Genomic DNA, 14,085 nt, shown 5'->3' on the forward strand with positions numbered 1-14,085 from the left:
AGTGAAGGTAATCTGCAAAATGACAAATAAGGAAGTTAGAAGAATAATACTAGATGAAGTAGTGTATATATAGGTTATTTCGGAGAGAAATTAGCTGAGTATTGACCATTCAGGAGCTAACTAAGCTAATTATGTCATTTAGGTGGAACCCTAGCTAACTATAGGCCGTTTCAGAGCTAACTTGGGTAAAATAGGTCATTGCGGAGAAAACTACGCTTATTAAGCCATTTTTGATCTAGCTAGGCTAATTATAGGCCATTTAATACCTAAGTTAGGGGGAATAGGTCATGTTGCAGCTACGTAAGCCTTATTATGTCATTTCGAGGATAATTAGCTAAGTATAGGTCATTTTTTATTAAATAGACCATTTAGGAACTAACTAAGCTAATTATGTCATTTAGATGGATAATTAGCCAATTTAGGCTTTGTTGGATGAGTCTAATTAAGCTACGTAGAATAAGAGAAAGAGAAGAAGAAGTAAAATAAGGAGGAGGAGGAGGAGGAGGAGGAGAAGGAGACGGAAGAGGAGAAGAAGAGGAAAAGAAGAAGAAGGAGAAGGAGGAAGAAGGAGGAAGAAGAAGGAGAAGGAGGAGCTCCTTTTCCTTCTTCTCCTCCTTCTTCTTATCCTCCTCCCTCTCCTTCTTCTTCTTCTCCTCTTCTTCTTCTTCTTCCTTCCTTTCATTTTTCCTCTTTCTTCTCCTCTCGTCCCCTTCTTCGGGCTAAATTGGCTAAGAATGCCTTTTTGGAGCTAATTATGTCATTTTGAGGATAATTAGCTAAGTATAGGTCATTTTTTATTAAATAGACCATTTAGGAGCTAACTAAGCTAATTATGTCATTTAGATGGATAATTAGCCAATTTAGGCTTTGTTGGATGAGTCTAAGCTACGTAGAATAAGAGAAAGAGAAGAAGAAGTAAAAGAAGGAGGAGGAGGAGGAGGAGGAGAAGGAGACGAAAGAGGAGAAGAAGAAGAAAAGAAGAAGGAGAAGGAGAAGGAGGAAGAAGGAGGAAGAAGAAGGAGAAGGAGGAGCTCCTTCTCCTTCTTCTCCTCCTTCTCCTCCTTCTTCTTATCCTCCTCCCTCTCCTTCTTCTTCTTCCCCTCTTCCTCTTCTTCCTTCCTTTCATTTTTCCTCTTTCTTCTCCTCTCGTCCCCTTCTTTGGGCTAAATTGGCTAAGAATGCCTTTTTGGAGCTAATTATGTCATTTCGAGGGTAATTAGCTAAGTATAGGTCATTTTTTATTAAATAGACCATTTAGGAGCTAACTAAGCTAATTATGTCATTTAGATGGATAATGAGCCAATTTAGGCTTTGTTGGATGAGTCTAATTAAGCTACGTAGAATAAGAGAAAGAGAAGAAGAAGTAAAAGAAGGAGGAGGAGGAGGAGGAGGAGAAGGAGACGGAAGAGGAGAAGAAGAAGAAAAGAAGAAGGAGAAGGAGAAGGAGGAAGAAGGAGGAAGAAGAAGGAGAAGGAGGAGCTGCTTCTCCTTCTTCTCGTCCTTCTCCTCCTTCTTCTTATCCTCCTCCCACTCCTTCTTCTTCTTCTTCCTTCCTTTCATTTTTCCTCTTTCTTCTCCTCTCGTCCCCTTCTTCGGGCTAAATTTGATAAGAATGCCTTTTTGGAGCTAATTATGTCATTTCGAGGATAATTAGCTAAGTATAGGTCATTTTTTATTAAATAGACCATTTAGGAGCTAACTAAGCTAATTATGTCATTTAGATGAATAATTAGCCAATTTAGGCTTTCTTGGATGAGTCTAATTAAGCTACGTAGAATAAGAGAAAGAGAAGAAGAAGTAAACGAAGGAGGAGGAGGAGAAGGAGACGGAAGAGGAGAAGAAGAAGAAAAGAAGAAGGAGAAGGAGAAGGAGGAAGAAGAAGGAGAAGGAGGAGCTCCTTCTCCTTCTTCTCCTCCTTCTTCTTATCCTCCTCCCTCTCCTTCTTCTTCTTCTCCTCTTCTTCTTCTCCTCTTCTTCTTCTTCCTTCCTTTCATTTTTCCTCTTTCTTCTCCTCTCGTCCCCTTCTTCGGGCTAAATTGGCTAAGAATGCCTTTTTGGAGCTAATTATGTCATTTCGAGGATAATTAGCTAAGTATAGGTCATTTTTTATTAAATAGACCATTTAGGAGCTAACTAAGCTAATTATGTCATTTAGATGGATAACTAGCCAATTTCGGCTTTGTTGGATGAGTCTAAGCTACGTAGAATAAGAGAAAGAGAAGAAGAAGTAAAAGAAGGAGGAGGAGGAGGAGAAGAAGGAGAAGGAAGAGGAGAAGAAGAACAAAAGAAGAAGGAGAAGGAGAAGGAGGAAGAAGGAGGAAGAAGAAGGAGAAGGAGGAGAAGGAGAAGGAGCTCCTTCTCCTTCTTCTCCTCCTTCTCCTCCTTCTTCTTATCCTCCTCCCTCTCCTTCTACTTCTTCTCCTATTCTTCTTCTTCCTTCCTTTCATTTTTCCTCTTTCTTCTCCTCTCGTCCCCTTCTTTGGGCTAAATTGGCTAAGAATGCCTTTTTGGAGCTAATTATGTCATTTCGAGGATAATTAGCTAAGTATAGGTCATTTTTTATTAAATAGACCATTTAGGAGCTAACTAAGCTAATTATGTCATTCAGATGGATAATTAGCCAATTTAGGCTTTCTTGGATGAGTCTAAGCTACGTAGAATAAGAGAAAGAGAAGAAGAAGTAAAAGAAGGAGGAGGAGGAGGAGGAGGAGGAGAAGAAGGAAGAGGAGAAGAAGAAGAAAAGAAGAAGGAGAAGGAGAAGGGGGGAGAAGGATGAAGAAGAAGGAGAAGGAGGAGCTAACTAAGCTAACTAAGCTAACTAAGCTAACTAAGCTAACTAAGCTAACTAAGCTAACTATGTCATCTAGCTATATTTTATTAAATAGGTCTTTTTGGAGCTAACTAAGCTAATTATGTCATCTAGCTATCTTTTATTAAAACACTAGAAATAACATACCTAAGTTAGGGTCAAGCACGGTGGCTCTGGCTTGTTTCACCTGGAGAAGGCTGCCCTGGAGAAGGCTTGATTGTAGAAGGGTCGTGCGATGCGTTTCGGGATATATTCTGCACCAAACATCGTTTGCAATGTGTAGTTAGCATGAGGACACTCTTAAGATCACTCCACTGAAATGAAACTCAACGTCCCCGCCACGTTAACGACTGGCATCGGCGGAGGGACTTGGCCGTTCTTCTCGCACATAGACTGAACATTTGGTTTCGACAAGTCAAACTTTTTATTTATTAATGAAACGGACATTCAAATGCAAGATTTGAAATAACATGAAGAAGAAACTTACCACGAAGAGCTCGTATATGGCCCTGGTAGACGCATCATTCCGTGCCCTCTCCACCTCCACCAATGCAGTCGTCCTCTCCTCCAGCTCCCTAATTTCCTTATCCTTCTCCGCCATAGCCGCCTACATTGCCTCTCTCTCTTTCCGAATAGCAGCCTACAACACAACTCATTGTTAGCATATTGGTTCCAACGCACAACATAATGCGGAAAGATATTTGAGTCCATTAAACTAACCTCGATGGCGAGCTCGACTGGCCGTGCACGACGTGTTATCTCCGGACAAGAGCTCGTTTGGCGTGCCTTTATCTGCCGGAGAGAGCTAGGACAACGTATAAAGCCGTCTCCAGTGGCGATCGAGCCATGGGGCCTCCCGTTTCCAGCTATCATCACCAGCTCTGGATCAATAGGCCCCTCGCTCGGGTTAAAGTCCTCCCCTTTCCTTGCCTTCCCGTGATCTCTGTACTTCACGAGCTTGTCGTGGGAGGAGATGGTGAAGTTTTCTGGATGCTCGAGGTCAGACTCAGAGAAAGCCTTGACCTTCTTGTACGAGGCAGTATGGGCCATCGCATACAGGTCGTACATCTGTGGCGCCTCCGTCTTATTGTGACGCGCCTAAAAGAGAGAGAGAGGAAAATTGTATTGGTAAAGGAGAAGGAAAATTTAATTGCATGAGGCATGAAGCAAACCACATACCCAGTTCTCGCCAAATTGGATTAAGATGACACTCCCTTGATGGTGTGGCACGCCAACCATTTTTGCCACGCCTCTCCTTGGCGTTGTTGTGGCTAGCCTCCCACGTTTCGGAGCACCACCAATCCACCAAGGCCTCCCAACAATCCATCTTATCCACACACCATCTCGGGGGCACCTAAGTTAATAAAGAGAAATTTGAGCGCGTAAGAACCAAATCAAGGAAACTAACTACAAAGCCTTAATAATATGTAATTACCTTCATGTAATGCTCCTTCTCCATCTTAGCACCACGGCACTTCGCCTTGTCAAGCCTAATACGCAGCGTGGCATAGTAGTCTCGAACAGCCTGCACCCGAGCCTCGTGCCGAAAGTTTTGAAGTAGGTGGCGACATTCGGTTTCGATAACCTTTGCCTCGTCCTCCTCGTATCCCTCCTCACACCTGTAGTAGGTCTGCAAACGAGACAACACCGATTAGTACAATAAATAACTATGGTTGATTTATAATTGTGTGAAAGAGAAATTACCCAGAACTTTCGGATCACCATGTCCGCCCTCGTGTCACACAAAACACCGTCGATCTCCACCTCCGGCGGGGCCGGGGCACCCAAGTAGTGCTCCCAGGTCATTCCTACCTCTCGCTCCCGACCGGGCAACGTAACAAACCCTGGGAAGTTTTGACGGCAAAGAACACCAAGGACGCTGTTGGGCTTGCGGACACCCTTGGCAACAATCCAACCCCTACAGTATGACAAATTAAAGCCAAAACATTAGATATTTGAGAAAACCCGAAGGCAAAAGGTTAAATAAGAGTAAATTAACTTACTTGTCCCCATTTGGCCTAATCGATCACCTCTGCTCGGGGGTCGCTGGGACGAGTGGGAGCCCCAAACTACCACGCTGGTACACGGTAGCCCCCTCACCCAGCTCCTCGTCGCTACCAGCATGGCCACTTGCCTCAGGCTAGGTATCCCACTGGGTCTCTTGGGATGTACCCTCATCCCTGCTTTGCTCCGGAGTCGCCTGGAAGGAAGCCTCTGGGACAGGAGTCTCGTGGGTCGAAGGCTCGTCGACCTGAGGCTCGTCGACCCGAGGCTTGTGAACCGGAGACCGTGTAGCCTCCACCTCAAACGAATCCACCCTAGAAGTCCTGTGCTTAGGTGAATCAGCTTGGGGTGAATCTAGCACGCCAGGCGATAGTTCTTTCGCACAAAGGGAATGGAAGAAATAGCTCAGCTCTGCCAATACTAGCCATTCATCTTCAGGCATAAAGCCACGCAACATCACCGGCATTACCCGCTCAATCCATATGTGCCAATCATGACTCTTGAGCCCAAATATTTTCAATTTCTCAAGACTCGCTCCCCTCTTTAGATTCATAGCATACCCATCGGGGAACATCAACCGCATTTTCACCCACAATAGCATTTCCCTCATAGCTGGCCTTTCAAGATGGAACCATGCCTTTGGCTTCGCTATGCTTTGCTTTCCTTTCCGTTGTCGCAAGTTTTGCAACGGTCTATCACATAGAGCCTCTAGGTCGATTCTAGCCTTAGGATTATATTTTGACATCCCCTCTATGCCGAACAATGTACCAAAAATGGCTTCAGCAATATTCTTTTCAGTGTGCATCACGTCAATGTTGTGTGGGCAAAGGAGGTCTTTGAAGTAAGGGAGATCCCATAAGCATGACTTGTGAGTCCAGACGTGTTCCGTATTATACCCTTTGAAGTATCCTGGACGCAGAGGATCAGGCTCGAGAGCGTTTAACTGATCAAGTGTCTGTTGGCCTGTCAACGCAGCTGGTGCAGTGTTTTTGACAACTCTACCTTTGATGAAATTCTTCTTGTCTTTTCTGAACTTATGGTCAGGATCCAGGAATTGTCTATGCATGTCGAAGCAAGAATACTTGCAACCAGCCTACAGCCAACGGAACTGAAGAGCTGCCTTGCATGTGGTGCACGGGAACCTTCCATGCACACACCAGCCAACGAATAGCGCAAACGCCGGATAATCATGCGTCGAGTACATGTACCACACATGCATTTTGAAATTTGTTTTCGTAGCTGCGTCGTAGGTCTTGATCCCATTATCCCAGGCTTCTTGCAACTCATCCTTAAGCGGCTGCATGTACACATTCATATTCTTCCCCGGATAGTTGGGCCCTGGAATTATCAACGTCAGGAATATGTTCTTTCTTTTCATAATCTCTCCGGGTAGCAAATTTAGTGGAATGACAAATACAGGCCAGCAACTGTATTGTGCTGCCGTCATACCATACACATTGAACCCATCCGTGCTGATGGCAACTCTAGGTTGCCTTGGATCTTTTGATTTATCCTTATGTAATGCATCGAAGTGCCTCCACGCAAAACCATCTGAAGTGTGTACCAGCATCTTGTTCCCATCCGCATCTAGTTCGGTTCTTTTGCCCAATTTGTGCCATGACATCTGTCTGGCCGTCTCTTCGACCATGAAAAGACGTTGAAGTCTTGGTACGATTGGCAGATACCGAAGAACACTAATGGGGATTTTGGTCTGATTCTTCTCACCCATGTCGTTGTCTACCACAATATACCTAGAAGAATTGCAAATGGGGCAATAGTTCAAGGCCGCATACTCAAGCCTAAATAAGGCACATCCATTCTCACAGGCATGTATCTTCTCATAGGGCATCTTAAGTACACGGAGGATTTTCTCTGACTGGTACAGGTTTGCAGGCAGTACATGGCCTTTGGGTGGAAAGTGTCCAAATATCGTCATCATCGCGTCGTAGCATTCTCTGCCTAGGTTGAATTGAGCCTTCAGAGCCATTACTTGTGCGATGGCATCCAGCTGACAAAGCTCAGTCTGCTCGTGGAGAGGATGTTTTGAAGACTCCAGCATTTCATAGAAGACCTTTGCAGATTCCTCCATCTCATCGTCCGAATCACGAGCATCATCAAAGTCTTGCACCATGTCTTCAATCCCGGTACCATGCTCGTCGGTGCGACGACGAATCACCTCAGCTCTGGCACGTTGGTCAGACTCACCATGAAAAGTCCACACCATATAATTAGGCATAAAACCCCACTTCTGCAGGTGTTTACCCATTTCAAACTCTGTCTGCTTTTTCCAGTTGTCGCAGTTGGGACAGGGGCACCATGTTTTATGCTGGCCATTTGCAAATGCAGCTCTCACAAACCCCCTGGTTTTTGTTAACCATTCATGGGTCATGTATTTCTGACTAGGGTGACCAGTGTACATCCAAGCACGATCACTCATGTTGCCTAGCTACCTATGGGGGCACAAGAAATAAATATATAATTCATCATCTATATTCATACGCTAATCAAGTTTGTCAGTTTTATTACGTCCATGCAACGTACACGCTAATAGGTAAAGATAGGTCCTAATCCCACCCGAGTATGTGTAGACTGGGTTCGTTTTCCCATGCTCTGCTCCAGATGCGACGCAGAATTTCGGTAGCACCTCCCCGCTGTTCTCCTGATACACGTCTCAGCAATAAGCAGAGAGGATGTGTACCCGGAGAACAACAGGGGAGGCACTGACGAAATTCCGCATCGGATCCGGAGCACAGCATATGGGAAAACAAACCCAATCTACACATACTCGGGCTGTCCATGGATAATGTTGGACAATTCGAAAGGATGGTGGTTATAAATATGCAAAGAAATGCATATTTATAGATGTCGCCCTTTCGAACGGGAGACGCATACTGGTCACGCATACTGGTCACGCATACTCATGATTGAAGAAACCTATAGCTAGCAAGTTTCATCCGCACGAAGACCGGGACAGAGCAAATTAAGGGGGTAGGAGGAGAAGTCATTTGTGCTCACCAACAAACGCAAGGGCGGAGCTCGTCCAACGCACGTGGAAGTCGTCGAACAACTTCACATTGAAATTCACCCGATCAACACAAATATGATGTTTTTATAATTAACATAATCGGAAAATATGTGACCTAACTCATAATTTACAAAATTATGACCCCGTTGGCTTAGTGGCGGCGATGGTCGGTGGTGTCGGGTGTCGGTGGTGTCGATGGTCGGTGGTGTCGGGTGTCGGTGGCGTCAGCGGTCGAGGGTTAGTTGTGTCGGTGGTCGGGGGTTAGTGTTGTTGGGGGTCAAGGATCACTGGCGTTGGGGGTTGGGGTCTCTTTGGTCAACAAGAGGCCGAAGAGGTGTCGGGGTCGGGGGTTGGGGGTCAATGGTGTCGGGGGTCGGGGGTAGGGGGCCGGGGGTCGAGGGTCAGGGGCGCCGGGGGTCGGGGTCAAGGGTTAGTGGCGTCGGGAGTCGAGGGTCAATGGCGTCGGGCATCGGGGGTCGAGGGTCGAGGTTCAGTGGCTTCTGTAGTCGAGGGTCAATGGCGTCGGGCATCGGGGGTCGGGGGTTAGTGGAGTCGGGGGTCGGGAGTCGGGGATCGGGGGTCAGTGGTGTCGGGCGTCGGGGGTCGGGAGTCGGGTCTCAATGGCGTCGGAGGTCGGGGGTCGAGGGTCGGGGGTTGGTGGCGTCGGGCGTCGGGGGTCAGGGTCCTTTTCTTTCTTCTTCTCCTCTCTCCTCTTCTTCTTCTTCTTCTTCTTCTTCTTGATCATCATATTATTCTTCTTCCTCTTCTTTCTCCTCCTCCTCCTCCTCCTCCTCCTCCTCCTCTTCTTCTTCTTTCTTTTATCTTTCTCCCCCTTTCCTCTTTCTTCTTCTTCTTCTTCTTCCTTTTTCTTCTAGTTTATTATTCTCTTATTTTCTTCTAAGTTTTTTTCTATCTATTGTTTTCTTATCTATCTACTTTTTCTACCTAATAAACTAACTATCTAATTTCTGTTTTCTAAAACATACACAAGTAACATGAATCAACTTACTTACCCTCTTTTCAACAATACACAAGTATCATCATGAAGGAATTCCACAATATAACCAACTCACTCTTTTCAACTTACTGTGTAATAAAATCCAGCCTCCTATGAACAATTTAAGCTGAGAAAAAACAAGAAATAAAGAAAAAAAGAAAAAAAAATTACCTGCAGTGGCGCCCCTTTGCTGGGAGGAGGGGAGCGGGGAGAGCCGGTAGTCGGCGGCGGGGAGGAGGGCCGCGGGGAGGAGGGCAGTGGGAGGAGGGCAGTGTGAGGAGGGGCAGTGGGAGGAGGGGCAGTGGGAGGAGGGCAGTGGGGAGGAGGGCAGTGGGAGGAGGGTAGTGGGAGGAGGGCCGCTGGGAGGAGGGCAGTGGGAGGAGGGCAGTGGGAGGAGGGGCGGGCGAGCTCCGGCCATGGGGGTGGCGCCCCTTTGCGGGGAGGAAGGGAGCGAGGAGAGCCGGTAGTCCGCAGCGGGGAGGAGGGCCGCGGGGAGGAGGGCCGCAGGGAGGAGGCCGCAGGGAGGAGGGCGGCGGCGGTGGGCCGGAGCAGTGAAGGGAGGAGGGCAGCGGGCGCAGTGAAGGGAGGAGGCCGCAGTGAAGGGAGAAGGCCACAGGGAGGAGGGCGGCAACGGTGGGCTCGCACGAGATGACAACAGATCGACGGGGGAGCTTGCCGTTAGGGGAGCGGGGGTGGGGGTTGGGTGCCGTTAGGGGGATCCCCCCTTTGCCATCTGCAGAAGCTGGGAGGCGGACGGCAAAGGGGTGGGTGGGTGGGGTGGGCTTCGGCCGTTAGGGGGAGCCCCCCTTTGCCGTCCGGGTTTTCTTTGTCGTCCGCCTCCGGGCCCTTTGCCATGCATCAGCAGACGGCAAAGAGGTGGCCGACGGCAAATAAAACCTTTGCCATCAGCAACCTCTTTGTCGTCTGCTTTGTGCTAGCTGACGGCAAAGAAGATCTTTGCCATGTGTTAGGAGACGACAAAGGCATGGCAGATGGCAAATTTCTCAATTCTAGTAGTGCTAGGAGTAGTAGGAGGTTGCTAGGCAGGAAGCCTCGCCTCGTTCGATCATATTTATTTTGTGCTAGCCATCTCTAAGGCACCCCATGTTATGTCTATACTCAGATATTTGTTGCTTCCGCTGACTCGTGTGTTTATCAAGCTTCTGTATTCTAGCCCTCGAGGCCCCTGGCTTGTAATATGAAGCTTGTATTATTTTATTTGTGTCTAGAGTTGTGTTGTGATATCTTCCCGTGAGTCCTTGGGTTTGATCGTACGCATTTGCGTGTATGATAAGCGTACGATTAAATCGAGGGCGTCACAATGCCTTTGTCGTAGGCTCTAAAGTATGCCATGTTGTGTGCCGCACCTGATGTGTGCCTTGCCATGAGTCTGTCAAGGGGTACAAAGAGTGATCCATGATTGAATCACTAAATAGCTGTTAAAGTTATCCTTAGTAACTAGTGGACTAAGGAATTTTTCTTGATCATGGAGGTGATTAAAGAGTTCGTCGTAAGGATTGCGTAGATGCAAGCTTTGACACTAATCCGGATAACTCTGATTAGTAAACCGGATTCGTATAGTGGAACATTCATTTAGAATAGTTCCAAATGGCGCATGGTAGCAACATCTATAGGATGACATAGAGATTTGTAAAGCACACACGGATGTGAAAGGTTCAAACCTGTTGACTAAAAATCTCTCTCACAAGCAAGATATGATCCAACCCCATAACTGTATGTGTGTTAGATTCATTACAATCACATAATGATGTAAACTAGATTATTGACTCTAGTGCAAGTGGGAGACTTTTGGAAATATGCCCTAGAGGCAATAATAAATTGGTTATTATTTTATTTCCTTGTTCATGATAATCGTTTCCCTCGGATTGCTTCCACGCAGGGAGTTGAGGGAGAATCTCTCGGCGTGACCTCACTTTAATATTGGTGCAACAATATGACTATTAATTGTGTTACACCTGTTCTACTCTCGTCTATTGCTGCAAGACCCTGAAGATGCTAGTCTTCGATAGGACTAGGCCTTCTCTCTCTTTTCTCGCATTGGGGCAGTCAATCCACATATAACACCCCCTTCTTTGATACTGATGCATACTTAGAATAGTTCTGATGTAAGACTTGCGAGTACTTTGGATGAGTACTCACCGTTGCTTTTCTCCCCCTTTGCCCCTTTGATGCGGTGCTGCGACCAAATGAGGGAGCCCAGGAGATGGAGTTTCCTGCCGAAGTCTGCCACCCCGTTGGTGACTTCTTCATGGAGGCCGCTGAAGACTAGGAGTAGTTTAGGAGGTTCCCAGGCAGGAGGCCTCGCCTCGTTCGATCATGTTTCTTTTTTGCTAGCCTTCTCTAAGGCACCCCATGTTATGTCTGTACTCAGATATTTGTTGCTTCCGCTGACTCGTGTGTTTATCGAGCTTCTGTATTCTAGCCCTCGAGGCCCCTGGCTTGTAATATGAAGCTTGTATTATTTTATTTGTGTCTAGAGTTGTGTTGGGATATCTTCCCGTGAGTCCTTGGGTTTGATCGTACGCATTTGCGTGTATGATTAGCGTACGATTAAATCGAGGGCATCACAATGCCTTAGCCGTAGGCTCTAAAGTATGCCATGTTGTGTACCGCACCTGATGTGTGCCTTGCCATGAGTCTGTCAAGGGGTACAAAGAGTGATCCAGGATTGAATCACTAAACAACGGTTAAAGTTATCCTTAGTAACTAGTGGACGAAGGAATCTTTCTTGATCATGGAGATGATTAAAGAGTTCGTCGTAAGGATTGCGTAGATGCAAGCTTTGACACTAATCAGGATAACTCTGAGTAATAAACCGGATTCGTATAGTGGAACATTCATGTAGAATAGTTCCAAATGGCGCGTGGTAGCAGCATCTATAGGATGACATATAGATTTGTAAAGCACACACGGATCTGAAAGGTTCAAACCTTTTGACTAAAAATCTCTCTCACAAGCAAGATATGATCAAACCCCATAACTGTATGTGTGTTAGATTCATTACAATCACATAGTGATGTGAACTAGGTTATTGACTCTAGTGCAAGTGGGAGACTGTTGGAAATATGCCCTAGAGGCAATAATAAATTGGTTATTATTATATTTCCTTGTTCAGGATAATTGTTTATTATCCATGCTAGAATTGTATAGATTGGAAACTCGAATACATGTGTGGATACATAGACAACACACTATCCCTAGTGAGCCTCCAGTTGATTAGCTCGTTGATCAAAGATGGTCAAAGTTTCCTGGCCATAGACAAGTGTTGTCACTTGATAACAGGATCACATCATTAGGAGAATGATGTGATGGACAAGACCCAAACTATGAACGTAGCATATGATCGTGTCAGTTTATTGCTATTGTTTTCTGCATGTCAATGTATCTGTCCTTATGACCATGAGATCATGCAACTCCCAGACACCGGAGGATTACCTTGTGTGTATCAAACGTTGGAATGTAACTGGGTGACTATAAAGGTGCTCTACAGGTATCTCCGAAGGTGCCTGTTGGATTGGCCTGGATCAAAACTGGGATTTGTCACTCCGTGTGACGGAGAGGTATCTCGGGGCCCACTCAGTAATACAACATCACAACAAGCCTTGGAAGCACTATGACTAAGGAGTTAGTCACAAGATCTTGTATTATGAAATGAGTAAAGGGACTTGCCGGTAACAATATTGAACTAGGTACAGAGATACCGACGATCGAATCTCGGGCAAGTAAGATACCGAAGGACAAAGGGAACAACATGTGGGATTAACTGAATCCTTGACATAGATGTTCAACCGATAAAGATCTTCATAGAATATGTGCGAGACAATATGGGCATCCAGGTCCCGCTATTTGTTATTGACTAGAGAATGTCTCATGTCATGTCTACATAGTTCTTGAACCCGCTGGGTCTGCACACTTAAGGTTCGGTGACGTTTTGGTATAGTTGAGTTGTAGGTGTTGGTGCCTGAAGGTTGTTCAGAGTCCCGGATGAGATCCTAGATTTAACGAGGAGCTCCAGAATGGTATGGAGGTAAAGATTGATATATATGAAGTCCTGTTTTGGTTTCCAAAAAAGTTTCGGGCTCATCGGTAGTGTACTGGGAGTGCCGGTAGGGTACCGGGGGACCACCGGGATGGCTGTTCGACAGTGCTTAGGCGATGCCCTGCTGGATTAGTTCACCACCACCATGACCACACTTCCGTGCTGGAGAACTCATCTACTTCTCCTTCCTCTCTTGCTGGATCAAGAAGGCGGAGATCGTCATCAAGCTGTACTTCTGCTGAACGCGGAGGTGCCTTCCGTTCGGCACTAGATCGTGATGGGATCGCGGGACGGATCATGATGAGTTCGTAGTACGGGCTGCGATTTGGATCACGAAGATTTTCCACTACATCAACCGCGTTATATACGTTTCCGCTTAGCGATCTACAAGGGTATGTAGATTCACTCTCCCCTCTCGTAGATGATCATCACCATGGATAGGTATTGCGTGTGCGTAGGAAATTTTTTGTTTCCCATGCAACGTTCCCTAACACTTGTACATTCTAGGTCCTTCATTCATAAGTAAAACAAATGTATTGAATTTAGGAAGAGTCATATGTTCATGAACATTAGAAGGATTTCCAAGAAGCAAAAGTACCAAGTAATTCAGTTGGCGTGCGCGAGCTCTAGTAACTGGTCACGTATGTATAGCAGCAGGGGCTGTGGGTGTAATAATCGTATTGATGTCCTCATGATACGATCCTAAAAGAATGTTTAACCCTATTCATCTAATCATATTGGCAAGGCATGGCTCCGTCTTCACCATATTAATAGAAATGTCAAGCACCACGGTGTCCAAGTCATGCAATTAGATCGTACTTTTTCGATGTGAATCAACTTTTTATTCTTCACGCAATACATGAACGTGAACCATCGACATAGCATACGGCTAGAATATAATATGGTGGTAGATATCGAAGGGGTAAAAATTAAAGAAGATAGACTCACATCAACTAGGCGTACCGACGGTCTATGGAGATGCCCATCGGTCGATGTCAATGCAAGGAGTAGGGATTTCCATGCAAATGTTGCACTAAATCTATAAGTGTATGGAAGCTGAACTAAAGCTAGGTGGGTGTGCATCCAACTTTCTTGCTCATGAAGAACTTGGGCATTTGAGGAAGCCCGTCATTGGAATATATAAGCCAAGTTTATAATAATGAAGAAGTGATTCCCACTAGCATACGAAA

This window comes from Hordeum vulgare, chromosome 1H (assembly GCF_904849725.1).
Source record: "Hordeum vulgare subsp. vulgare chromosome 1H, MorexV3_pseudomolecules_assembly, whole genome shotgun sequence".
In the NCBI taxonomy this organism is placed as follows: Eukaryota; Viridiplantae; Streptophyta; class Magnoliopsida; order Poales; family Poaceae; genus Hordeum; species Hordeum vulgare.